Raw genomic sequence first — 27,278 nt, 5'->3', positions numbered from 1 at the left:
GAGAGGTTCTTATTAGTGATGGCACGTAACCACCTTGACCAATTTCAATTTTGTGCACAGGTTTCAGTCAATGTTGCAATATCTTATTTCCTTTACATCCAAAATTTGTGAACCTCTCTGCCCCGTTTTCAACATTAAGCTCCAATTTCCTGTACAGTAGATTTGCCCTTTCAAAAGAACTTTAAACAAAACTTAAGGTGAAAGTTTGGACCACTGCTGGGATATTTATGTTATTATATTGATAAGTGGAGTTGGGCTTAAAGTGTTCTCTGCTTATTCCTGCCATATGTAGTATAATATATTGTTATATATATATTGTTAAAAGATGTTAGCTCCTCGCCAGTTTCCCTGCTCTAAATACTTGTGAAGCTGATGCTGCTAATTGACTCATCTGGACAGCCTTCTTGATTTGTGTTCATATCTTAAAAAGGGCAGTAGTTAATCATAATTGAATGCAACACTTTCCCAACAGCAAGAAGAACAAGTATATAAAAGATTATCTGTCTTTTTGTCTGCTCACAAGAGCTTTCATTTAAGACAGTTACAAGATAGTATAAAACGCCATTTATGTTCAATTAGTTATATCTTATAATTAGTTCTCTTTGCTAAAGATGTGAAACACAGATTGGAGATCTTGCATATATTCGGTAATTCTATCTGCTTATTTTTACCTGTTGAAATAAAATAATTTTCCTATTATTATCATTATAGATTAAAACTGTAGCCACAATTGGCTTTGCTGTACCTTGACAAACTAGAGGTTGGGATTATAGGTTTAATGATCCCTGCAGCTAAGATCATAATTTCCAGAGAACTGCATGGTTGAAACTTAAAAGCACAAACTTTCGCAATCCTCTTGTTGAACTGATACTGGGATTTGATGTGAACACATGCAGACATTTTTGATAGTATTAAGGAGAATGTATAGTGGTTTTGTATATATTTTCTTTTGATATGGCCAGGGTAAGAAAAAAAATAAATCTCTCTTTTTAAGTCAGGTATGAAGAATTGAAAATTATTATTTTGCAATCCTCTATCTAGCTAGTTTGCATTCTTGTCTTCTTTTCACATGTACTGTATATATCTGTTGCAGTCATAACAGCAGTGACACTTCTCTTATCAGCCTGCTGAGTATTAAAGCTGTTGTTACCCAAAAAAAGTTCCTTTAAGGCTGGATTCACGATGCCGCATGGAGCAGCTCACAGCATGGGTCCGATATGTCCCTTTCCGTTTCAGGTCCAATTTCAGTCCGAATTCTTGGCTGAATTTAGACCTGAAATGGACCAGAAGACGCACAGGACTCCTGTGCAATTGGCACTGAAGCAGCTCCAGAGATATGTGAACCGGCTCCATAGACAGCCAGTCACAATCTCTTGTCATGTGAATTGGATGCGGAGAAACCCATATCCAAAACACAATAGTGTGAACGCAGCCTAAAGCAGGGATCTCCAAAATATGGCCCTCCAGCTGTTGCAGAACAACACGACCTATGAGGCATTGTAAAACTCTGACATGATTAGGCATGATGGGAATTGTAGTTTCTGAACAACTGGAGGACCATAGTTTGGAAACCCTTGTTTTAACGCATGAATAACAGCACAGTGCTTTTGCTATGTAATTTGTCCTTCCCATCATCTAAAATACCTGGTGGTCCTGCCTGGTGCTGCCCTCCTCTCTGTAAACTGACCATGTTTATCATGGCTGCTGAGCCCTGACACCGTGGTCAGTTTACGTGCCTCTGTAATGCTGCTGTCTCTGTCTCTTTCCCAACCCTCCCCTCCCCTCCCTGCCTGTCAGCTAGTGTCAATGTCCGCCCCCTGCCTTCCTGCTGCTAAGATAACTTTGTTCTCTTCATACAATCCCCTGTATTAGATAAACGTATGTGCCCCAGTGTATGCGCTTTATAAAAAATATGCCATTTTATACCTTTTTTCAGAGCGCCACTCGGCGCTCATGTGATCGCCTACCACTCTCCTCCTGGCTGAAGTCAGCAGGGGATTTCCAGCCCCTCCCACTGTAGTTGTCAGATTGGGAGAGAAAAGCGACGGGAAGTGACGTGAGCACCAAGCGGTGCTCTGAAATAAGGTATAAAACAGCATATTTTTTTATAAAGCGCATAAACTGGGGCACATAACGTTATCTAACACAGGGGATTGTATGAAGAGAACAAAGTGGCTTTACAACCACTTTAGGTTTTAAGTAGACAAATGAAGCTGCAAAGCAAGCTACCTTTCTTGTGCTGTCTCTTCAGCTAACCTTTTTTTTTGTTTTTTTGAGTATACTTTGTCAATATTAAAATGTTTATAACGCATAGATTATATCAATATATTAAAAAACAGATAAAAAAATAACAGATTCAAAGTGTAAAAAAGGAAAAAGAAACAAACAGCTAAAATGAAATGAACTCAACCAATTATAGTTTCCCTTTAATAGACCTTAATGTTATACATCTCAAAAGCATTAAGGTATTGTAAGGGATACTATATTTTCTCACATCTTTTTTACAACCATCCTACTTTAAATGCTACTTTTGGAACTGTTCTTTATTCGCTTTATCTTTTTAGATAGCTTCTTAGCTTTCTTCATTTTTTAATGGTATATGAGAATAGTGTTTAATGCATGTTTGATCTACCAAAAAAAAAAAAAAGGCAGGAGATTTGTGGGCGCTCAGTAGGGGACAGTTGTTTCATTTATGTTTAAAATCTTATAAAAAGTACAGTGGGGGGGATTTCAGTTTCACATCAGATAGCTGTGTTGTGATGTGGATGAAAGTGCATAGATCAGACATAGACGGAGTGAGTTTTTTAGTTACCCTACACATCAGTATTGTTTTTTGCACTGCCTTTTTATGAACTGTAACAGAATAGATTGATGGGCACACATTACTGACACATGATTAGTGATCCCTTGGGGTTCGTGTATGGCAATTTTATTGATTCAAATGGTTCACTACAGACAGTCTCTCAATGAAACATTTTCTGGACTCCCTTTTATTAGTCCCCTGGGCGCGTGTAAACATTAGAGCACATATGAGATGGGGTTACATTACTTGTGTGGCCGAGGTGTATCTATATCCAGCAGCAATGTGTACAAGGCCAAAATGTGCCTTGTATCACCTTTTGTGTCACGTGACCCTTCCTTTTAGATTGTAAGCTCTAACGAGCAGGGCCCTCTGATTCCACTTGAATTGAATCATATTGTAATGTAACTGTACTTTCTGCCTTCATTTTGTAAAGTGCCACACAAATATAAATCCTGTATAAAAATAAAAATTTAATACTGTTGATTCTATTTAATTCCGGATAAATAATGACTTTAGTAATATGAATTGCATATGAGAATTCACTGCGGTTATCCATATTGTTTAGAAATGTTCAGCAATACAGCAGAAATACAAAAAGCTAACACCCAAGGGTTTTAACATATATATATATATATATATATATATATATATATATATGTGTTACTTATTTGGTATTTGTCATGAGCCAAGGTTTCAATCTCAAATCTGATCGGAAGATCCTTGGCATGAACATGACACACTTTGATTTTGGATAGGCAGGGGTTTGCAAACTTAGTATCACAAGTAAACTTTCGTTTGGAGATCTCCATTTATTAAAAATAATGATCATTTTTTATGGTTGTTGCTCTCTTTTTAATTGTTGTGGATGAGTTAGGACAAATCATGCAACAGCTCAACTACTTTGTTTACTAATTAACTGTGTCTCTTTTTCTTCATCCCATTAGGACAGCAATTTTTGTGTCTCACTAAGTGACTGATGCAGACTAAGGAATAACATGGGAGATACCAATTAAAAGGATTTCTCAGTAAAAAAAAAAAAAAAAAAATATATATATATATATATATATATATTTATATTTATATATATATATACATAATATACAGTATCTCACAAAAGTGAGTACACCCCTCACATTTTTGTAAATATTTTATTAAAACTGTTCATGTGACAACACTGAGGAATTGACACTTTGCTACAATGTAAAGTAGTGAGTGTAGTAGGTGATGGACTGGCCAAGCATGTCTCCAGACCTAAACCCTAATGAGCATTTGTGGGGCATCCTCAAACGGAAGGTGGAGGAGCACAAGGTCTCTAACATCCACCAGCTCCGTGATGTCATCATGGAGGAGTAAAAGAGGACTCCGGGGGCAACCTGTGAAGCTCTGGTGAAATCCATGGCCAAGAGGGTTAAGGCAATGCTGGAAAATAATGGTGGCCACACAAAATATTGACACTTTGGGCCCAATTTGGACATTGTCACCTAGGGGGGTACTCACTTTTTGTTGCCAGCAGTTTAGATATTAATGGCTGTGTGTTGAGTTATTTTGAGGGGACAGCAAATTTACACTGTTATACAAGCTGTACACTCACTACTTTACATTGTAGCAAAGTGTAATTTCTTTAGCGTTGTCACATAAAAATATATAATAAAATATTTACAAAAATGTGAGGGGTGTACTCACTTTTGTGAGATACTGTGTATATATATATATATATATATATATCAGCTATCAAATATTTAAAGGGTCAGTCCATCCAAAAACTGGTAATTCATATTTGATAGATGGGTATCTTGGTTTGCACACCTACTTTTGCCATGATGAGGTTATTTTTCTCTTTCTTTTGGAATTTGTATTTTTATTAGATATAGTATACTGTATATGATTATAAAGCATGCACCAGAAAGAGCTGGAGTGTAAAAAAGTGAACAGGAACACCCAAAATTCCCTATCAGACAGAATTTATGATATACAGATCTTCCTCTTGGAGTGTACAATGTATAAGAAGCTAGGGGCTGATTTCACTCACCAGTCTCTACCTACAACTAAAATATTACTTTTGGGTGGGCTGAGAGTTTTATATATGAGTTGGGCTGATTATGGGGAGAAGTGGTCAGCTCTGGGGGCTTTGCTGCGTTTTTTTGGTCCTTGGTTTACCTTGGTCAAGGTAGAGGGAATAATGAACAGTTCTAAATATCAGTCAATATTGGCACAAAACCTTCAGGCTTCTGTTAAAGAGCTGAACATAAAGAGGAACTTCAGCATGACCACGACCCAAAGAATACATCCAAATCAACAAAGGAATGGCTTCACCAGAAGAAGATTAAAGTTTTGGAATGGCCAAGCCAGAGCTAAGACCTGAATTCGATTAAAAATCTGTAGGTTGATCTGAAGAGGCCTGTGCACAGGAAATGCCCTCACAGTCTGACAGATTTGGAGCGTTTTTGCAAAGAAGAGTGGGCAAATATTGCCAAGTCAAGATGTGCCATGCTGATAAACTTATACCCAAAAAGACCAGAGATGTATAGTAACGAAGTAGAACTACTTAAGTACTGTACTTAAGTACCGAAATGCGGTATCTGTACTTTCCTAGAGTAGAATTTTTTTCTCCTACTTCTACTTTTACTTCACTACATTTTTTCGATGATTTTGATACTTCTACTCAAGTATTTTTTTTTTGTGCTGCATAGTTACTCGTTACTTTTAAAAAAATTACCACTGCCAGAACAGTAGATGGCAGGTTGCATAAAGCTCAAAAAAATGTGTATAATGTCATTTGTAAATCAGCACATACGAAAATAAAGGCTGTGTATAATAAAAGCTGCTATACCAAATCTTTCCAATAAAAAGAAAATATGAAACAAACAAATAAATGGTGCTACAGCGCTTAAAGTGCATCAAGAAACTACTAACAAACACAGGTTAATCATTTGAATAAATCATTTGAAATAATAAAAACAATATGATGTTCATACTTTTGACTTCTTTCTTTAATAACTACATAACACAGTACTTGTACTTCTACTTTCAGTACTTGAGTAGAAATTTTTTTTCAAAACTACTGGTACTTTTTACTTTTAGTACTTAAGTAGCAAATTTTTTGAAAAAACTACTTGCAATACTTAAGTAAAAAAAATGTTGAATACTTTAGTACTTCTACTTAAGTAACTTTTTCTGTGAGCACTTCCACTTCTACTCAAGTAATTTTTTGATCGAGCACTTGTACTTTTACTCAAGTAGAAATTTCGAGTACTTTATACAAGTCTGAAAAAGACTGAGTGCTGTAATAAAATCAAAAGGTGCTTCAACAAAGTATTAGTTTAAGGGTGTGCACACTTATGCAACCATATTATTTTAGTTTTTTATTTTTACTTCCCTTCACCCAAAAGATTTGCATAGTTACATAGTAGGTGAGGTTGAATAAAGACGACAGTCCATCCATTTCAACCTGTGTAAGTGTGTGTGGCTGTAATCATCTCGCATACCCCTGAATGTTCTGATCCTTGAGATGTACGTCTAATAGTCTTTGAAAGCCACCATACTACCCGCAGAAACCACTTCTTGTGGTAGAGAATTCCACAATCTTGTAGCCCTAACAGTAAAAAACCCCCCACGTTGCCTGAGGTTAAAACACTTCTCCTCTAATCGCATTGTATGCCCCCGAGTCCTCATGCAATCCCTTCGACTGAAAAGCTTTTTTTCTAAGCTGAGATCCCCAATGAGATATTTAAAAATTGCTATCATGTCCCCCCTCAGGCGTCTCTTCTCCAGGGAGAATAAATCAAGCGATTGCAGACGCTCTTCATAATTAAGGTCCTCCAATCCCCTAATTAGTTTAGTTGCCCTTCTCTCGACTCTCTCCAGCTCCAACACATCCCTCCTGAGGACTGGCGACCAGAACTGGACAGAATACTCCAGATGCGGTCGGACCAGAGTTTTATAAAGTGGAAGGATTATAGTCTTATCTCTGGAATACATCCCTTTCTTTATGCATGCTAATATTCTGCTGGCTTTGGCAGCTGCCGCTTGACATTGCATGCTGTTGCCTAGTCTATCATCAACCAAGACTCCCAGATCTTTCTCCATTTTTGATTCCCCCAAGGGTTCCCCTCCTAATGTGTATTGTGCTTTTATGTTTCTAGTCCCCAAGTGCAAAACCTTACACTTCTCCACATTAAACCTCATTTGCCAAGTCGTTGCCCACTCCGTTATTTTGTCCAGGTCATCCTGTAGGATATCTGCTTCATGCTGTGCAGTTATTGCCCTGCCCAATTTTGTGTCATCTGCAAAAACTGATATTGAACTCCTGATCCCGTCCTCAATGCTGTTTATGAATAAATTGAACAAGGTTGGTCCCAGGACTGAGCCTTGGGGGACCCCGCTTACTACCTCAGACCAGTCTGAGTATGCGCTGTTTATTACCACCCTTTGGACATGCCCTTTTAGCCAGTTCCGTATCCAAGAGCAAACCCTGCTGTCGATACCTGCAGACCTTATTTTATAAATTAAGCGCTTATGGGGAACTGTATCAAACGCCTTCGCGAAATCTAAGTACACCACATCCACTGGTCTGCCCCTATCTAGCTCACAGCTCACCTGCTCTTACAATGTTAAGAGATTGGTTTGACAAGAACGCCCATTTGTAAACCCGTGCTGGTTACTGCTGATGATGCTGTTGTCTTTAGCAAACTCTACGATATAGTCCCTTATCATCCCCTCCAGAAGTTTACATACTATTGATGTCAAACTGACAGGCCTATAATTTCCCGGTATATGCCTCTGACCCTTTTTGAATATCGGAATCACGTTTGCTTTCCTCCACTCCCCTGGTACATCTCCTGTCCTAATACTGTCCGCAAAGATCAGGAACAGTGGTCTAGATATAACCTTACTGAGTTCCTTGAGTACTCATGGATGTATGCCATCCGGGCCTGGTGATTTGTTTGTTAAGTTTATCCAGCCTTTCCCTGATTTCACCCTCTGTTAGCCATAGTGGCAAGTCCTATGTATTACTACTAACCATACAGTCATGGTCAGTGTACCCCTCAGTTTCCTGTGTAAATACTGACGAGAAAAAAGCATTCAGCACGGTTGCTTTTTCAGTGTCCTCTGTAACCATCCTCCCATCATCATTTCAGTTTGTTGTTCAACTGATTTGTACAGTTTATAGGTCCCATTAAATGTGGAAAAAGTTCTGAAATGATTTATCTTTGTCTCATTTTTTTACATCACAGGAATCCGACATTTTAACAGGGGTGTGTAGACTTTTTATATAAACTGTACATTTTCTTTTAGCTCCACACTGTGAAATGTTATGTCATTTTGTGGATGTTATTTTTGTCTGTCACTAAGGAACTGACTCAATACATTTCTTTCATATTTGTAAAAAGAAAACAAATGAAGCCACCACATCTAGGAATTACCGTAGTTAGTTGGAAGATAACACATGACATTAATCATTATTTGTTTAATACCTCCTTTGTCAGGACACGTGTTTGCAGAATAAAACTGTGTAATAAACATCTAACAGGAATATTTTAAAATTGGTCCTGGAAAATACTTTAAAAAAAAAAAAAAACACCAATGAGTACAGCTGTTTATTTATTAAAGTAGAAGCATAGGCAAAACTTTTTTCTATGTTGGATAGAGTAAGGGAGGGTTATAATCCCTGGAAGTTTTTTTTAGCCACCGAGAAGATCACTCATTGAGGAGATTTACCTTCACTTTCTGTGCCAAAGCCAAAACAGGAAGTGGAAGGAAATCCCTGAAAATTATAGGGAATCCATAGGTCACCAGAACTAAGGTCCCCATTGGAAGATTTCCTCTCTCTTATACTGTTCTGGTGACAATTTATTCTGCTATTCTCAGACTTCCTGTACTAGGGTGGTTATGTTTATTCTCCATGCCCCCCTTGTGTAGGTGAATGTAGCCATTCTCTCCTGCTCACCCCTGAGATGGACTACACATCTATGTGCAGACACATTTAGCTTTAAGGGAATTGTAGTACACATTGAGTGGAGCATGTGACCAACAATAATGGAACAGCTTGCTCTACAATAGTAGCTGTGAGGTGCATCAATGAAGGAAAGAGAAAAAAAGAAGCCTGAAAACAATGGTAAGGGACTTAGTAAAGAAAACAAAAAGAAAAAACAGAGCCATAGTATGCTTGATATTTTATAATGATTGATGTGAGAAAAAAAAATGAGTTTAGTATCACATTAGGGTACCTTGTAATTCTCTGTAGGGCTGCACTTCATCAACAGTGTAGTCTCCAGACTAGAAAGGCTAGATGTGGGCAGTTATTAGAACTAGTCAGGGATCCTGAATTCACAAGGAGCTTGCTTATAGGAGGAGAGAGCTGAAAGATGACTTGTCTCTCTGCTGCTGTTTCTTTACTGTTCAGAGGTCAGGGAAGTAACCAAGCTGTACATCAATAGCTAAGTAACAGAGGCAACAAAAGTCAGATCACTAGGCAGTCTGTGCTATCTGGCAGGGTTGTGTATTTTAACTATGTATTTTGCTATTGGTAGTTCTGCTAAATCAAACAGGTAAAACATTATTGTAGCAAGCAAATTAGTAAAAAAAGAAAAAAAAAAAGGGGGGGGGGTAGTTTGAAAAAATCCCTTATTTCACCATTATAAGGTGTGGGTCAGCTACCTTTGTGCCAAAGCTGCAACAAAATAGGGGGAAAGAACCCCAAAGGAAGAAATAATGCATCCCCAAATGGTGTATGGACCGTGAAAAGTTATAAATTGATTGGACTTGTTACTCAAATCACATACAAAAATATCAAATCTTCCACCAAACATTGTGTTAACAACGTTGTTATGCATTAAATCTTACTAGACACAAGGGTCCAAATGTGGACAAACAGACCACATACAGTATGGGGCATGTAACCATCTTTAAACCAGTGTGCAACAAGCATGAAACAAGGTAAGCAGCCTTAAGACATGAAGCAAAGAGTATCTACATGGCATGCAAGGGCTCACTGGTGAAGCGGTGTGACCCCTCTCTATACATGTCTGTATAGGGCGCAATTCCAAGGCAGGTCTTTGGGTAAGTCAAGTTGAGACCCTGAGGACTTTTCTTGAATGGCATGTACCAAGCATTCACTGTGCAGTGTTCTCAGGATTATTGGTGCGAGACGTGCATGACAGGCTAAACATGAGTATCATACATTTCTTAGATGTACCTTCAAGTCCAAGTTCAAATAAGGACAAATGGAAATTGCATGATATTTGTCCTTATTTGCACTTGCACTTGAATGTAAATCTAAGAAAACCAGTGTGCATGAAGCCTTAGTTTACAACACAGCATGTTGCATTTCCCTTCCTTTCTTTAAAAATAATTGTAGTTCTCTGGGTCAGATCTTATGCCCCCTATTTAAAATAAATAATGACCTTTAAATCTGGATTAGTATTTAGTTGGCATTTTTATTTAATCCTCTGTTTGTATTTATAAGGACTGGTGGAATTACCTGCTATGTAGCTGGTTGCTTTTATTATGTAGAATGCATTGCAGTCTATGGCACATAAGCAGCTGAGTTGGTGGCTGTGTGAAATTAATAAATATATTCCTGTACACCATCATAATATTTTATAAATCTCTTCCACATTGCTTTACCTCTAAGAGAAGATATTGGTTTGAAGAGTTAGTATGAACAGAGTTTGGGCTGGAAGTTGTATGCAAAAAATGACAGGCTTTAATAAATCTTTCAAACACCATTGAAGAAAACTGAGGTCCATTGTCTGATACAAACTCTACTGAAATTCTATGTCTATAAAAATATTTCAGTCCTTAGTAATAGTGGATGGCAGTGTGTTTTTATAGATTCTATGTAAAATCTCTTATCATACTCCACAACTAGAATATATATAATTTTCCTTGTCTAGTACTTTCTTTTTGAAGCTTTTTACTATGGAGAATATGATTTCAGGTCTCGGGGAACCCTTTCTTAGATCTACAGCTCACAGAACATTAGCATTGTAGATATAATAAGAAATGAATGAAAAAAAAGAATACCTTGCACATTTGAAACCCAAAGAAGATCATTTTTACCACCTCAACCACGGCAATACAAATTTACTTTCAGTGATAATTATGAATTGAAAATAATAATAAAAATAGCCATAAAAGAAATTTGGGCAGTTACAAAGGTTGTGTTGTGTCCCTTTCCCATGGATGTTAGGGGAGAAATGCTACATTACATTGGTGAACAGTGAAGTGCTCCCTTACATTAGTGGCAGTAAAGAACCGGGGTACACTTGTACATATCCTTTGCGAATGCCCTTCCTTAACTAGTTACTGAAACCGAGTGTTCAGATGCATAGCTGAGTGTACGGGCATACTACACCCCCCTAAAAAAGAATTAGCCCTACTGAATCTGGGCTTGGATGAGTACCCGGTTTACTACAGACAAATGGTCCTGCACATTCTTTTGGCCTCCAGGGTGCTGCTGGCGGTCTCTTGACATACCCAGTTTCTCGGAGGTGGTCAAAATTGTAAACGATAACTATGTCATGGAGAGATCTCTGGCTTTCAACTCCTTATCTTACCCGAAATTCAAGAATGCCTGGCTACATTGGCAATACTCCTCCTGATAACGTCTGTTTTGGAGGAGGTGGGGGGGGGGCGGCGCTCTTGTGGCAATTATGTTCCCACTGGGAGTTGCGGGGGTGCTGCCTCTCTCTCCCTTTTTTCTCTCTCTCTCTCTCTCTCCTTCTGCCTCCTGCTATATTACAGGGAGTGGACCTATTGCCTTCTGTATTTCTAACCTTATCCTCTATGGTCAAAGCGAGTGCCGCTGTTTAGAGTTGTTTGACTCTGTTGATTACTGTATGTATGTTTTATGACTGTTATTGATTCTACCACGGTCGGAACATTTCTCTACCCCCATCCCCCCCCCCCGATCCTTCCCTTCTCTCTCCCCCCCCCCCGTCTTTTCTTTCCTTGTTATTTGCAAAAGTTTATTCGGTGCAATGTTTCATTTGTATACATTTTGCCTCACGTTTTCCTTTTCCTGTATGTTGTTATATTCTAATAAAAAATAGAAGAAATGCCTCCTTACATTGGTGGTTAACAATAAAGTTCCTCTTTACAGTGGCAGAGGGCTTGTTTACATTGGTGGTCATTAGAGAAAGGAGCCATGAGCCTCATTACATTAAATCCAGGTGTGTCACTAATGGTCTGTGGAATGCAGGGCATACCGGATGGTGGGTATTTTTAAAGCTCCAAATACTGTACTTGCTGTTAGTGCAATTTTATTATTTTATTGATACATTTTGCACGTGCTCAGCGTCATATCCAGAGGTTGTCTTTGGGAAATAGACGTATGAGTGCTGCCAGCATTGCTGCAGAGGTTGAAGGGGTGGGGGTCAGCCTGTCAGTGCTCAGACCATATGCCGCACACTGCATCAAACTGGTCTGCATGGCTGTTGTCCCAGAAGGAAGCCTCTTCTAAAGATGATGCACAAGAAAGCCTGCAAACAGTTTGCGGAAGACAAGCAGACTAAGGACATGGATTACTGGAACCATGTCCTATGGTCTGATGAGTCCAAGATAAACTTATTTGGTTCAGATGGTGTCAAGTGTGTGTGGCGGTAACCAGGTGAGGTGTTCAAAGACAAGTGTGTCTTGCCTACAGTCAAGCATAGTGGTGGGAGTGTCATGGTCTGGGGCTGCATGAGTGCTGCCGGCACTGGGGAGCTACAGTTCATTAAGGGAACCATGAATGCCAACATGTACTGTGACATACTGAAGCAGAGCATAATCCCCTCCCTTCAGATACTGGGCCGCAGGGCAGTATTCTATTGTTAATATACTGTGCCTTTTTATATTTTTGGCAATGCAAAAGTGGCACTCTTACATTGGTGGCCAAATTTAAAGTTTCTTTTTACATTGGTTGTCATTAGAATGCAGCACCCTGCTGATTATCGGTAGAGATGTACCGAACGGTTCGCCGGCGAACGGTTCCCGGCGAACTTCGAACGTTCGCGTTCGCCGCTGTGGGCGAACATATGCGATGTTCGGTCCGCCTCTTATACATCATCATTGAGGAAAACTTTGACCCTGAACATCACAGTCAGCAGACACATTCCAGGCCAATCAGCATACCTCCCTCCCACACCCTCCCACCTCCTATAAATAAGCAAGGGCAGCATCCATCTTAGATCATTTCTGTGTTACTGAGAGCAGGGAAAGTGCTGGTGCTGCTGCTGCTGTTATACCTGGGGACAGTTCCCGGTCTTGTTAGCCAGTGTTCTTGGTACACTCCTGCTGTAAGGACAGCACCCCAAAAAGCCCTTCCTAGGGCTGGTATTTGAGCTTTCTTTTGGATATATATATATATATATATATATATATATATATATATATCTATTGTCCCCAAAAGCCCTTTTGAGGGCTGGTATTTGTGTAATTTTTTTTGTTCTGTGATATATATATATATATATATATATATATATATATATTGTCCCCAAAAGCCCCTTTGAGGGCTGGTATTTGAGTATTTTTTTAATATATATATATATATGTAGCATGTCCAGAACCAGAAAAAAAAGATCATATAGGTGTAAAAGGGGTTCCCACCATCCCTGCTCTACTGAAAAATTATCTTTTTTTTCTGTTTCTGGACATGCTACAGAGCTGAAACTTCACAGGTACACTTTTTAGACCCCCTAGACACTAAATCACACAAAAAAGTTCTTAAAAATTGTCATTTTTGATAGAGAGCCAATTATTGGAAAACTTAAAAAAAAAAAACTTAACAAAAAAAAATTTCTTTGGATTTATTGTTTGGGGGGGTCTAAAAGGTGTACCTGTGAAGTTTCAGCTCTGCAGCATGTCCAGAACCAGGAAAAAAAGATCATATAGGTGTAAAAGGGGTTCCCACCATCCCTGCTCTACTGAAAAATTATCTTTTTTTCTGGTTCTGGACATGCTACAGAGCTGAAACTTCACAAGTACACTTTTTAGACCCCCTAGACACTAAATCACACAAAAAAAGTTCTTAAAAATTGTCATTTTTGATAGAGAGCCAATTATTGGAAAACTTAAAAAAAAAAAAAACTTAAACAAAAAAAGATTTCTTTGGATTTAGTGTCTGGGGGGGTCTAAAAAGTGTACCTGTGAAGTTTCAGCTCTGTAGCATGTCCAAAACCAGAAAAAAAATAGAATCAGGGTTAGGGCTAGGGTTAGGGCTAGGGTTAGGGTCAGGGCTAAGGTTAGGGTTATTTTTAGTGCTTAGGGTTAGAGTTGGAGGGGTAGGGGTAGGGTTACTAACTCTAACCCTAAGTATCTCACCGTAACCCTAACCCTAGCCCCTAACACTAAACCTAACCCTAACCCTCTAACCATAACCCTAACCCTCTAACCTTAACCCTAACCCTCTAAGCCTAGCCATAAAAATAACCCTAACCCTAAACCTAACCCTAACCCTAGCCCTAACCCTAACCCTAGCCCTAACCCTAACCCTAGCCCTAACCCTAATTCGTAATTTTTTCTGGTTCCGGACATGCTACAGAGCTGAAACTTCACAGGTACACTTTTTAGACCCCCCAGATGCTAAATCCAAAGACATTTTTTATTTTTATTTTTTTTTTAAATTTTTACAATAATTGGCTCTCTATCAAAAAATTACAATTTTTAAGAACTTTTTTTTTGTGTGATCCCTCTCCGGCATGCCACAGTCCAGGTGTTTGTCCCCTTGAAACAACTTTTCCATTACTATTGTGGCCAGAAAGAGTCCCTGTGGGTTTTAAAATTCGCCTGCCTATTAAAGTCTATGGCGGTTCGCAATGTTCGCCGGTTCGCGAACATTCGCCGATGTTCGCGTTCGCCGTTCGCGAACAGCGAATTTTATGTTCGCGACATCACTAATTATCGGTAATTAGTAGGAGTTTTTCTCCTTGGATTGCTTGTCAGTGGGAGATAATATTACAAATTACAGTCCCCTTACATTGGTAAACAGTAATACAAAAAATCTCTGTCTAGCTAGTAGTCAGTGGAAAGAATATCCCTTTAATTTGAGATCAATGTAGTATCCCTGTTACATTGATGATCAGTGAAAAGAATGCCCCTTACAGATAGCAAAAAGATTATTGATCTCAATGGTAACTTACCTAAAAAACAAGAGAGGTTCTGCTGGTTAATACCACTTGTTTTGCTGGGTGATGTTGGTGCCAGAATTATACAGACAATGTCAGGTGAGAGATCAATCTGCCATTGCTCAAGTAACACCTAGCAATCTTTGAAGGGACCCTGATTGAGAAATGTCTACTATAAAAAAATGTCTACTTGGGCCATAAGGTTAAAGAGCAAAGATGCCTAGTTCCTACTATCATATAATGTTTTTTTATGGTGTCTCTGTGCTTGATACTTTTGGCCAGACAGGACATGGGAGACATGTTTGCACCAACAAACTGTATATTCAGTCGCTCTAGTCATACCTTAACCAAAAATAATAAATATTAACCTTTTACTTCCACATTTTGCTTTTAGGGTGGAACTTCAGGCATGACCCCTGCCATCTGCCTCTCATTTCCTGAACACCCCAACCTCTTCATTTTTTTACATCTCTAAACATATCGTTTTTCTAGGTTAACCCTTTCCCTGCCAGTGTCATTATTACAGTAACAGTTCATATTTTTAGCACTGATTACTGTAGTAATGTCACTGGTCCCCCCAAAAGTGTCAGTTAGGGGTCCGATCTGTCCGCTGCAATATCGAAGTCCCACTAAAAATCACAGATCGCCGCCATTACTAGTAAAAAAAAAAAAAAAAAAAAAAAGACAAATCTTTCCCCTAGTTTGTAAACGCGATAACTTTTGTGCAAACCAATCAAAATACGCTTATTGGGATTTTTTTTTACCTAAAACATGTAGCAAATTGGTCCAAAAGGATGAAAAAAATTAATCTTTTAATTTTTGGGGGGAATGTTATATAGCAGAAAGTGAAAAATAATGTTTTTTTTTTTTTTCAGAATTTGTCGCATATTTTTGTTTACAGCGCAAAAAACAAAAAATTGAACAGGTGATCAAATACCACCAAAAGAAATCTATATTTGTGGGGAAAAAAGGACATCAATTTTATTTAGGTACAGCGTCGCACGACGGGGCAATTGTCTGCTAAAGCAACGCAGTGCCGAATCGCAAAGAAATGGCCCGGTTCATTAACCACTTCCCGACCGTCATATAGTAAAATTACGGCCGCAAAGTGGTTGTCCCATCCTGGCTGGGCACCATATAATGTCCAGCAGGATAGGGGCGGTGCAGAGCGACGATCAGTGGTGCGGTGTGTCACATAGTAAATAGGAAGTGCCATTGATCGGCTTTCCTCAGTTCGTGCCTGACAGGCGCGAGTAGAGAAGAGCCGATCGGCGGCTCTCCTGACGGGGGGAGGGGGGGTCTGTTCTGGTAATCAGAGCATTGATTACCAGTGCAGACCCTTGGGAGATGCCACTAGAGTGACCAGGGGTTGCCCACCCATGGCCACTAGGGATGCCCATCATGGCCACCAGGGATGCCCACCCATACCACCAGTGATGCCAGTCAGTGCTCAGGGAGCCTGTTCCCTCCTCACCAGTGCTGCCCATCATTGTCATCTATCAGTGCCACCCACCAGTGCCCATCATTGTCATCTATCAGTGCCACCCACCAGTGCCCATCATTGCCATCTATCAGTGCCAGCCACCAGTGCCCATCAGTGCCGCCTATCAGTGCCCATCAGTGCAACCTATCAGTGCCACCTATCAGTGCCCATCAATGCTGCATATCAGTGCTACATGTCAGTGCCACATATTAGTGCCCATCAGTAATGCATATTAGTGTCTCATTATCAGTACCTCCCCATCAGTGCCTCCTCATCTGTGCCTGCCAGTGCGGCCTCATCAGTGCTCGTCAGTGCAGGAAAAAAAAAAAAAAAAACTTTTTCTTTTCAAACTTTTTGGTCTTTTTTTACTTGTTTAGCAAAAAAGAAGAAACCTTGTGGTGATCAAATACCACCAAAACAAAGCTCTATTTTTGGGGATACAAATGACATAAATTTGGTTTAGGTACAGTGTTCCATGACTTTGTGATTGTCATTCAAAATGCAACAGCGCTAAAAGCTGAAAATTGGCCTGGGCAGGAAGGGGGTGTAACTGCCCTGTATTGAAGTGGTTAAGGGGGCAAATCCTTCCGGTCCAGAACCGGTTAAGCACCCTGGGAGTATTTGTAGAGGCCCTAATGAGCCAACTTATTTCAGCTGAGCTCATTACCTTTACCACTGAAGGACTCTCAGCACTTCCCCCAAAGAGGAAAGCCCCTTTGACACAGGCGATCCGATCTGATCGGCCTGTCAGTTTTTCAGGCGGACCTTATCGGATGCTCCATGCATCCCTATGGGGCAGCTGATGTCAGCGGTGACATGTCCGCTGACACCCGCTGCTCTCCTATCCGATCCTGTCCGTGAAATCTGGACGGATGGAAACCCAATTTTCCATCTCTCTGTAGGATCGGATGAGAACAGACAGGCGGTCTGTTCCCATCCCATCTACCCATAGAGGAGAGCGGGGATCTGACAGCTTCATCTCCACACACAGAGCAGAAACGGAGCTGCCATCTGCCTGCTCAGCGGGAATGGGCGGATCGATCCCCCACTGAGCAGAATGGACTCCGTTGGTGCGGTGCGCCCGTGTGAAAGAGGCCGAACAAGTCTGCATAGAGCCTGAATCTAGGACACACATACCTGCCATCCTGGATGCAACTAGGCCATTTTACCTGCCCGCTGTCACATAATAAATAGATAAATTAGTTTATTTCTGTTTTTATATCTGCCCAGGGTTCACTTTTCAGGTTACTGCAGTAATTTCCAAGGAAACGAATTCAAACACAATTCACACTTGTAAAGAGAGATTTGTTTTCTGATATCAAATAGGCATTGCTCACAACAATTACTAAAGGAACAAAGCATGCAGGGATCAACAACAGTAATTTAAAAAGCACACACTCTTAAACAAAACTATAAAGATACCCTGTGTTAAGATTTAAAACCATACAATTTATCTAGCCACCTAATGGAACATTACTTTTCTTACCTAGAAACTTTCTCAGATATAAGTTCAAAGCATGATTCCAAGCAGCAGGTCCATAGAATGAAATCATGATGCTTTATGATGCTGCAGATCCTCTGTGATTCCTTTGCCTTCCTGTTTGGTAAAAAGGTTGTCTATAGGACAGGAAGTGAGAGTAAATATTTCTAAAAGGAACAGAGACAGAAGTAATATATATACAGTTGTGTTCAAAATTATTCAACCCCCACTAAAATTGATTGTTTTCGCCAGTTTGACATTGATTTTGATCATTCAGTCATCCTGCTTACAATTAAATCAAAGAGGCACGTGTAGGTCAGACAAATATAACATAACATTTATAATGAAATAACAACAAATGTCTTTTCTGTGCTCACATCATTATCAGTTTTATTCAACCCCCAAGTGACATTCAATCTTAGTACTTAGTACAACATCAAGTGTCTTGCAGCGATCTACGGGTATCTTCGCCCATTCGTCATGGGCAAAAGCCTCCAGTTCAGTCACATTCTTAGGCTTGTGCACTGCAACTGCTTTCTTTAAGTCCCACCAGAGGTTCTCAATCGGATTTAAGTCTGATGACTGTGATGGCCACTCCAAAATGTTCCAGCCTTTAATGTGCAACCATGCTCTAGTGCACTTGGAGGTATGCTTGGGATCATTGTCCTGTTGAAAGGTCCAACGTCTCCCAAGCCTCAGGTTTGTGACAGACTGCATCACATTGTCATCCAATATCTCCTGGTACTGAAGAGAATTCATGGTACCTTGCACACGCTGAAGCTTCCCTGTACCTGCAGAAGCAAAACAGCCCCAAAGCTTGATTAACCCCCCGCCATGCTTCACAATAGGCAAGGTGTTCTTTTCTTCATAGGCCTTGTTCTTCCTCATCCAAACATAGCGTTTATCCATGGGCCCAAACAGTTCTAATTTTGTTTCATCAGTCCACAGAACACTATCCCAAAACTTCTGTGGTTTGTCCACATGACTTTTGGAATACTGCAGTCGACTCTTCTTATTCTTTGGAGACAGCAAGGGGGTGCGCCTGGGAGTTCTGGCATGGAGGCCTTCATTACGCAGTGTGCGCCGTATTGTCTGAGCAGAAACTTCAGTACCCACATCTGACAAATCTTTTCTCAGTTCCTCAGCAGTCACACGGGGACTTTTCTCCACTCTACGCTTCAGGTAGCGCACAGCAGTGCGTCAGCATCTTCTTTCTGCCACGACCAGGTAGCGTTTCAACAGTGCCCTTTGCCTTGAATTTGCGAATGATGCTTCCTATGGTGTCTCTTGGTATGTTTAACATCTTTGCAATCTTCTTATAGCCATTGCCCTTCCTGTGAAGAGTAATCACCTCTTCTCTTGTCTTCCTGGACCATTCTCTTGACTTCACCATGTTTGTAACCACACCAGTAAATGTCTAGAAGGAGCTGAGTATCACAGTCATTTTAAAGCTGCCTAATTGGTGCTTATTAGGCTTTATTGCTGCTCCCTGACATCCACAGGTGTTTTCAATACCTGATTGAAAACACTTCAATGAATCTCTGTTCTTCAGAGTGGTAGTCTTTAAGGGGTTGAATAATTGTGTCAATGAAGAATTCACAAAAGAAACATTTACTACTGTATTACAAAACCAATTGATGTCATTTTAGTTGCATGCGGTTCTTTAAGAAGTCCTTGTAGGATTTCATTCTGAATACAATTACAAATGTACACTAAATTCCCTACAACCCTTTACAGCATTGGGGGTTGAATAATTTAGAACACAACTGTGTATATATATATATATATATATATATATATATATATATATATATATATATATTGTGACAGTGCAGTCAGCTGTGAGGGTGTATGGCACCCAGGATTGTCAACCAGACAGGTTGAGAGGCTCCAGGAGGATTCTTTTATTTGCAGGAAACTGGCTTTTAAGTTTCCTTGCTGTTTTGTAAAGTCCAGTTGGGGACCTGGAGCTTGGAGATTTCGCAGCGATCTGGGTGGGAGGAAATCTCCAATCCTGGGACCAGGTTTTAAGACTAGCCAGGACACTGATGGTTCAGGTGTGGCTGGGTCTTTTTAGTAGAGACAGGACCAGGGTTCTGGGCTCCACCCTCCCAAGGAGTCCTGGCAAGCAAGGGAGAAGTGTGCATGTCTGCACAGTGCAGTCTGACAGAGCAGACGGAGGGCCAAAACCTGTGGGCCTGAGCAGCAAGGAAGCTGTAAAAGGAGAGTGTCAGGAAGGGTACAGAGTGTGTACCATACAGGGACACTGTTACAGGGTCAAGAGGACCGAGGTCAAAGCCTGAGGAGCAGTGCTGACCAGAGAGCCAGGTGGCTTGGTATTATTCGCTTATTATTTCTTTACTGCTGTGTAAAGTTGAAACCCCTGCGTGGGAAATCCTGGATGAACTGTTTTCCTTTTCTTTAATAAAAGTGGGCCAACAAGCCCTTGAAAGGCACAACTGGAGTGGACTCAGCTCATTGGTAAGCTCTACATTTACGCTAAACTAACCCCCAAATGTTACAATATATATATTTTTTAATTTAGTATGGGTGTGCTAAAACCTTTTGCCAGCTTTTTATTGCTGTCTACTTCCTTGTTTAAATTGTTGTCTAGCAAAAAGGTTGTCCCCAGCACCGAAAGTGAGGGGTAATTTCTCTAACAGAGGCTCAGATAGCAGTTAAACTTGACAGTGGTTCTAACTTTTCCCTATTCTATCCAGAAAAAAAAAGTTTTGGATATAGATACACTTTAGCCCAGCTTTCTGGGTTACTGCAATGGTGGCCTCACTTGTGGAATTGGGTGAGGTCAGGCCCTTAACCAAGCTGTGTTGATATTTTTGTACTAGAGTTCTCCTAGAACCACAGGGCTGCACTTGCCTAAAAAAGCCCTGACATGCAAGCTCCAGTGTGTGGCTGCTATACACTTCTGTAACACTTTTTTTCCACTTGATCATATCATTTCACGGTGTCACTTGTTACCTTGTATGCACATCCTATAGTAGAGTTAAAATTCACATTCCTGTGTCATTTCTGTGTTCATATATGAAGCTTGTGGCATTGAAATACACAGGTTAACGCATGACCCATGTCCGAAGTCTAAGAACTGACACTTGTGAAGAAACTATATAACCTACAGTCCCTGGGTCGCTCTGTCTAGTGTCCTGCAGGTGAGAGATATTACCAGGGCTTACCATGCTGGAAGTGATGCGTTTGTTTCATCACATTAGCAAATACACATATGTAATGTAACACAGAGAAATGGCTGGATACGCATTGGATGTCATGTGACCTGGAGAAAGAAGTTGCTTTTTCCTCTGGTGATTAGAGATAAGTTAATTGGATTAAAGCATGGACAGAGCTGAATCTATCAGCCATGACACTACAAACTGCAGCCATGTGAGTGATCATTACAAGGTAAGGCAAACAAATGACACAGGGATTCTAACAAAACTAATAGACTAATAGTTAAAATAACAAAAACATGCAAAAGTGTACAATGCCTTTAAATCAAAAGGCATGTGGGACTTTCTCATTTCTACTTTTGCAGTCAAATTTGAAAAAAAAAAACCCCTGAATGCTTGGTATATGTTACCATTTACACAACATGCTTTAATTTTTTTTTTTTTAATATGTTTTACCTTTCAGATGTTTCTCAGGATAAGGGGTCATGGCTGACTTCAATGTTTTTTGAACAAAACTAGAATAAGTAACTATGCTGCTAAAGCATATTCAGAATACAACGTTAAAGGCCCACTTCATAGAAAATGTGCTGTGCTGGTATTCTATACTTTATTAACAAAAGTATTGGGACACCTGCCTTTACACCCACTTGCACTTTAATGGCATCCCGGTCTTAGTCCGTAGGGTTCAATATTGAGTTGGCCCACTCTTTGCAGCTATAATAGCTTCAACTCTTCTGGGAAGGCTGTCCACAAGGTTTAGGAGTGTGTCTATGGGAATGTTTGACCATTCTTCCAGAAATGCATTAGTGAGGTTAGGCACTGATGTTGGAGAGAAGGCCTGGCTCTCAGTCTGCGCTCTAATTCATACCAAAGGTGTCTGTCAGATTAAGGTTAGGACTCTGTGAAGGCCAGTAAAGTTCCTCCATCCCAAACTCACTCATTCGTGTCTTTATGGACCTTGCTTTGTACACTGGTGCGCAGTCATGTTGGAACAGGAAGGGGCCATCCCTAAACTGTTCCCACAAAGTTGTGAGCATGAAATTGTCCAAAAATGTCTAGGTATGCTGATGCCTTAAGAGTTCCCCTGACTGGAACTAAGGGGCCAAGCCCAACCCCTAAAAAACAACCCCACACCATAATCCCCCCTCCACCAAATAATTTGGACCAGTGCAAAAAGAAAGGTCCATAAAGAAATGGATGAGCGAGTTTGGGATGGAGGAACTTGACTGGCCTGCACAGAGTCCTGACCTCAACCTGATAGAACACCTTTGGGATGAATTAAAGCGCAGACTGCGACACAGGCATCAGTGTGCTTCTGGAACAATGGTAAGACATTCCCATATACACATTCCTAAACCTTGTGGACAGCCTTCCCAGAAGAGTTTAAGCTGTTATAGCTTCAAAGGATGGTCCAACTCAATATTTAACCTTATGGACTAAGAATGGGATGCCATTTAAGTCCATGTGTGTGTAAAGGCAGGCGCCCCATTAATTTTGGTAATATAGTGTATATTTATGACTTGCATTGAATTTTAACTGCTTCCTGTATGACCATAGCACATCACCAGCCAGACAGGAGCAGAGCCAATGTGGTCAGACATACCCATACGTCAACCTGTATTCAACACTTGTGTCCATTCCCAGGGAGCACACAGTGGCGCAATCTGTGTTCGCTGTGTCCGATGGAGACAGCAGAACACTGATTATTGTACAGGGCCACTGTGGGCAGCCCTGGTACCATGTGATCGCTGTAGCCAATCAGTGACCACATGTACAGTAGTGAACAATGTAATTTTATGGCATCATTGTTAACAAATGTGTGATCTGTGCATTCAGTCACAGAGATCACATAGTACGGGGCCATTCACAGTAGCTGCATACCATGTGATAGCTGCGGCCTATCACAGCTATCACAGTAATCTCAATGGCTGCAGGAATGCAGCTGAAGAGAGTGAGAAATAATTGTGTTTACGGCTATCATATTTGTAAAAGTAATCACAAAATTACACAAAAATCTTGATCATCCACCCCAGAGAAGTAAAGTGTCACCATTTATGAAGAAAGATTTTTTTTTTTTTGCAAAATTTTAAAACAGAAACTAAGAAAAATGTTTGGTCTTTTTCTATTTATATAGCAAAAAGTAAAAAACCTAGTGGTGGTTTAATACCATCAAAAGAACTAATAAAGAGCTCTATCTGTCTCAAAAAAAGATAACATTTTCATTTGGGTACAGTTTTGCATGACTGAGTAATTGTCATTCAAAGTATGACTGCTGCAAGTGCTGAAACCTGAAGAATGTCCTGGAGTGGAAGGGGGTAAAAGTGTGCACTATTGAGGTAGTTAACAGGTAATCCTTTGTATGCCTTTAAAAAACTGTCGGGGTTATTTACTAAAGCTAGAGAGTGCAAAATCATGCTCACTTCTGCAAATAAACCAATCAGCATCAGCTTCCAGTATTTATTGTCAAAGCTTTAAGGGTAAATCAACTTTTGGGAGGAAAAAAAAGCAAATAAAGAAAAAATAATATAGTGCATACAATTGAAACATACAGTTGTGCTCATAAGTCTACATACCCTGCCAGAATTTATGATTTCTTGATCATTTTTCTGAGAACATGAATGATAACCCAAAAACTTTTCTTTCACTCATGGTTAGTGTTTGGATGAAGCCATTTATTATCAATCCACTGTGTTTACTCTTTTTAAATCATAATGACAGCAGAAACTCCCCAAATGACCATGATCAAAAGTTTACATACCCTGGTGATTTTGGCCTGATAACATGCACACAAGTTGACACAATGGGGTTTGAATGGCTATTAAAGGTAACCATTCTCACCTGTGATCGGTTTGCTTGTAATTAGTGTGTGTGTGTATAAAAGGTTGATGAGTTTCTGGACTCCTGACAGACCCTTGTATCTTTCACCCAATGCTGCACTTACGTTTCTGGATTCTGAGTCATGGGGAAAGCAAAAGAATTGTCAAAGGATCTGTGGGAAAAGGTAGTTGAGCTGTATAAAACATCAAAGGGATATAAAAAGATATCCATGGGATTGAGAATGCCAAACAGCAGTGTTCAAACTCTAATCAAGAAGTGGAAAATGAGAGGTTCTGTTGAAACCAAACCACGGTCAGATAGACCAACTAAAATTTCAGCCACAACTGCCAGCAAAATTGTTCGAAATGCAAAGAAAAACCCACAAATAACTTCAGGTGAAATACAGGACTGAAAACATAAGGTGTGGCTGTTTCAAGATGCACAATAAGGAGGCACTTGAAGAAAGATGGGCTGCATGGTCGAGTCGCCAGAAGAAAGCCATTACTACCCAAATGCCACAAAGTATCCCGCTTCCAATACGCTAGCAGTGAGACAAGCCTCAAACCTTCTGGCACAAAGTCATTTGGAGTGATGAGACAAAATTGAGCTTTTTGGCCAGAACCATAAACGCTACATTTGGAGAGGAGTCAACAAGGCCTATAATGAAAAGTTCACTATTTCTACTGTGAAACACGGTGGTGGATTGCTGATGTTTTTGGGATGTGGGAGCTACAAAAGGCACGGGAAATTTGGTCAGAATTGATGGCAAGATGAATGCAGTATGTTATCAAAAAATACTGGAGGAAAATTTGCATTCATCAGCCCGGAAGCTGCGCATGGGACGTACTTGGACATTCCAACATGGCATTGATCCTAAACACAAGGCCAAGTCGATCTTTCATTGGCTACAGCAGAATAAAGTGAAGGTTCTGGAGTGGCCATCTAAGTCTCCTGACCTCAATATCATTGAGCCACTCTGGGGAGATCTCAAACGTGCAGTTCATGCAAGACAGCCCGAGAATTGTGCCAGGAAGAATGGGCAGCTTTACCATCTGAGAAGATTAAGGGCCTCATCCACAAATACCACAAAAGACTTCAAGCTGTCATTGATGTTAAAGGAGGCAATGCACGGTATTAAGAACGGGTGTATGTAAACTTTTGATCAGGGACATTTGGGTAGTTTCTGTTGTCATTATGATTTAAAAAGAGTAAACACAGTTGATTGATAATAAATGGCTTCAGCCAAACACTAACCATGAGTGAAAGAAAAGTTTTTGTGATATCATTCATATTCTCTGAAAAATGGCCAAGAAATCATAAATTATGCCAGGGTATGTAAACTTATGAGCACAACATATTGTGATTGGATGTTATAAAAATTACCTTTCCTTTTCAATCTGAAGCTGCTTTCATTTTCTGAAAATGCAATATGGCCACCTGGAGCTGTTCTGTACAAGGAATGTGTACAAAGAATGTATACAGAACGCCCCCCAGAAACATAATTTCCTGCTTGTGTGATTGGCTCATTGATTTTCCCAGAAGTCTGAACTAAGTCACAAGTTAGATTTCAGGCCTCCCCTGCAACAAAAATGTCATTTTTGGTGAGATACTCCTAATAGGAACACTTCTAAAGGGATGCAGACCCAGCAGCTTTACCAATTAGTGCCCTTCAGCTGCTGCAGCTGATTGATAATTATGAGATCACCATTAAATTCCCTTTCCCACATGGACACAGAGAGACACACAGGGATTTCTTCAGAATAACAAAAGGTAGGAATCTGCATCAAAGTGTGTTAAAATCCTTGCAATGTACAGAGATCACTTAGGGGGGAGTGTTTTTTTCTCAACAAAAGTGGAGTTACTTTTTAACTGTATAAGCTGAGGTTAGAAGCTGATTGGCTACCATGCACAGCTGCACCAGATTCTGAGTGCACCAGTTTTAGTAAATTTACCCCACGGCCTTTCTCACTTTCACTGTCTTGCAATTGACTGTGGGCTTTGCAGCTATTAGAGGTACATTTTCTACACATGGTATAGCAGAGGTCAATTAACCACTTAATGACCACCCACTGCAGATATACTGCGGCAGGCAGCCGCTGCTGGGAAAAGTGACATATGGGTACGTCACTCGCTCAGCCGCCTGTGGGGGGCGAGCGCTCACCGCTGGAGGTTAGCTCCCGCCCCTGCTTGTTCACAGGCATCCCTGCGCGAGTGACCGGTGGCTCCGATGTCCGCCAGCCACTCGCGATCTCCCGCTGGAGAGGGAGAAAGGCAGGCGGCTGATGTAAACACAGCCGCCTGTCATTATCCCTGGTGTAAGTGCAGAGACTGTACGATCCTGCTATATAGGATCATATGTCTCTGTGGTTACATCACAAGCCACACCTCCCACAGTTAGAATCATGCCCCTAGGGATACATTTAACCCTCTGTTTACCAATAAAGTTAACCCCTTCCCTGCCAGTGTCATTTTTACAGTAACAGTGCATATGTACAGCACTGATTACTGTAGTAATGTCACTGGTACCCCCAAAAGTGTCAAAAATGTCAGGCAAGGGTCTGATCTGTCCACCGCAATGTCGCAGTCCCACAAAAAAAATCGCAGATCGCCGACATTACTAGTTTAAAAAAAGAAACAATTAAAATTACATAAGTCCCGTAGTTAGTAAACGCAATAACTTTTGCGCAAACCAATTAAAATACGCTTATTGCAATTTTTTTTACCAAAAAATGTAGCCGAAAACAAATTGGCCTAAAATTTTAAAAATATTTGATTTTTACATTTTCTTTTGGGGGAATTTCATATGAAAAAATGTGAAAAATATTGTAATTTTTTCAAAATTGTCGCTGTTTTTTTGTTTATAGCGCAAAAAGTAAATGAATTTAATTTGGGTACAGCGTCGCACAACCGCGTAATTGCCTGTTAAAGTCACGCAGTGCCGAATCGCAAAATAGGCCCTGGTCTTTGAGCAGCCAAATCCTCTGGGGCTTAAGTGGTTAAGAACCCTAAGCATGGTAGCAAACTGGGATAGCCCTAAGAAAGAAAGAAATTTATGGGTGTACAAACAGCACTATAACAAAATAACAACTACTTTTTACAACAATATAGTTAAAGGGAATCTGTCAGAGAGAAATATATAGACTGCCAATACAGATAATGATAGTTGCCTTCCATACTTTACAAACAGACTAAAAAAACAACAAATGAAAACTAAGGAAAATGTTGAATTCCTTTTCTCTATTTTTAGGTCAATGACACCTAGGGCGCAGCCATGGCCAGTGCCACATTCCTCTCCTGTCACCTCCTGATACCCCGTGGATGTCACCTCTAGAGAGGGCGGCACTTTGTATATGAAGGGGTGTGCACGGTTAAAGGGGGGTGTAGGGTTAAAGAGGGGCAGTGTGTG

General features: G+C 40.3%; 1 protein-coding gene across 1 annotated transcript in view; it reads left to right on the top strand.

Annotated features, from left to right (window-relative positions):
- LOC309558707 (transmembrane protein 132D-like) overlaps positions 1–27,278 on the top strand; it is a 1,473,975-nt gene that overhangs the window by 127,004 nt on the left and 1,319,693 nt on the right. The window lies entirely within an intron of this gene.

Source organism: Pelophylax lessonae, assembly GCF_965119305.1.
Source record: "Pelophylax lessonae genome assembly, chromosome: 1".
Lineage (NCBI taxonomy): Eukaryota > Metazoa > Chordata > Amphibia > Anura > Ranidae > Pelophylax > Pelophylax lessonae.
The sequence above is the reverse complement of the archived record's forward strand: the minus strand, read 5'-3'. Positions and strand labels throughout refer to the sequence as shown.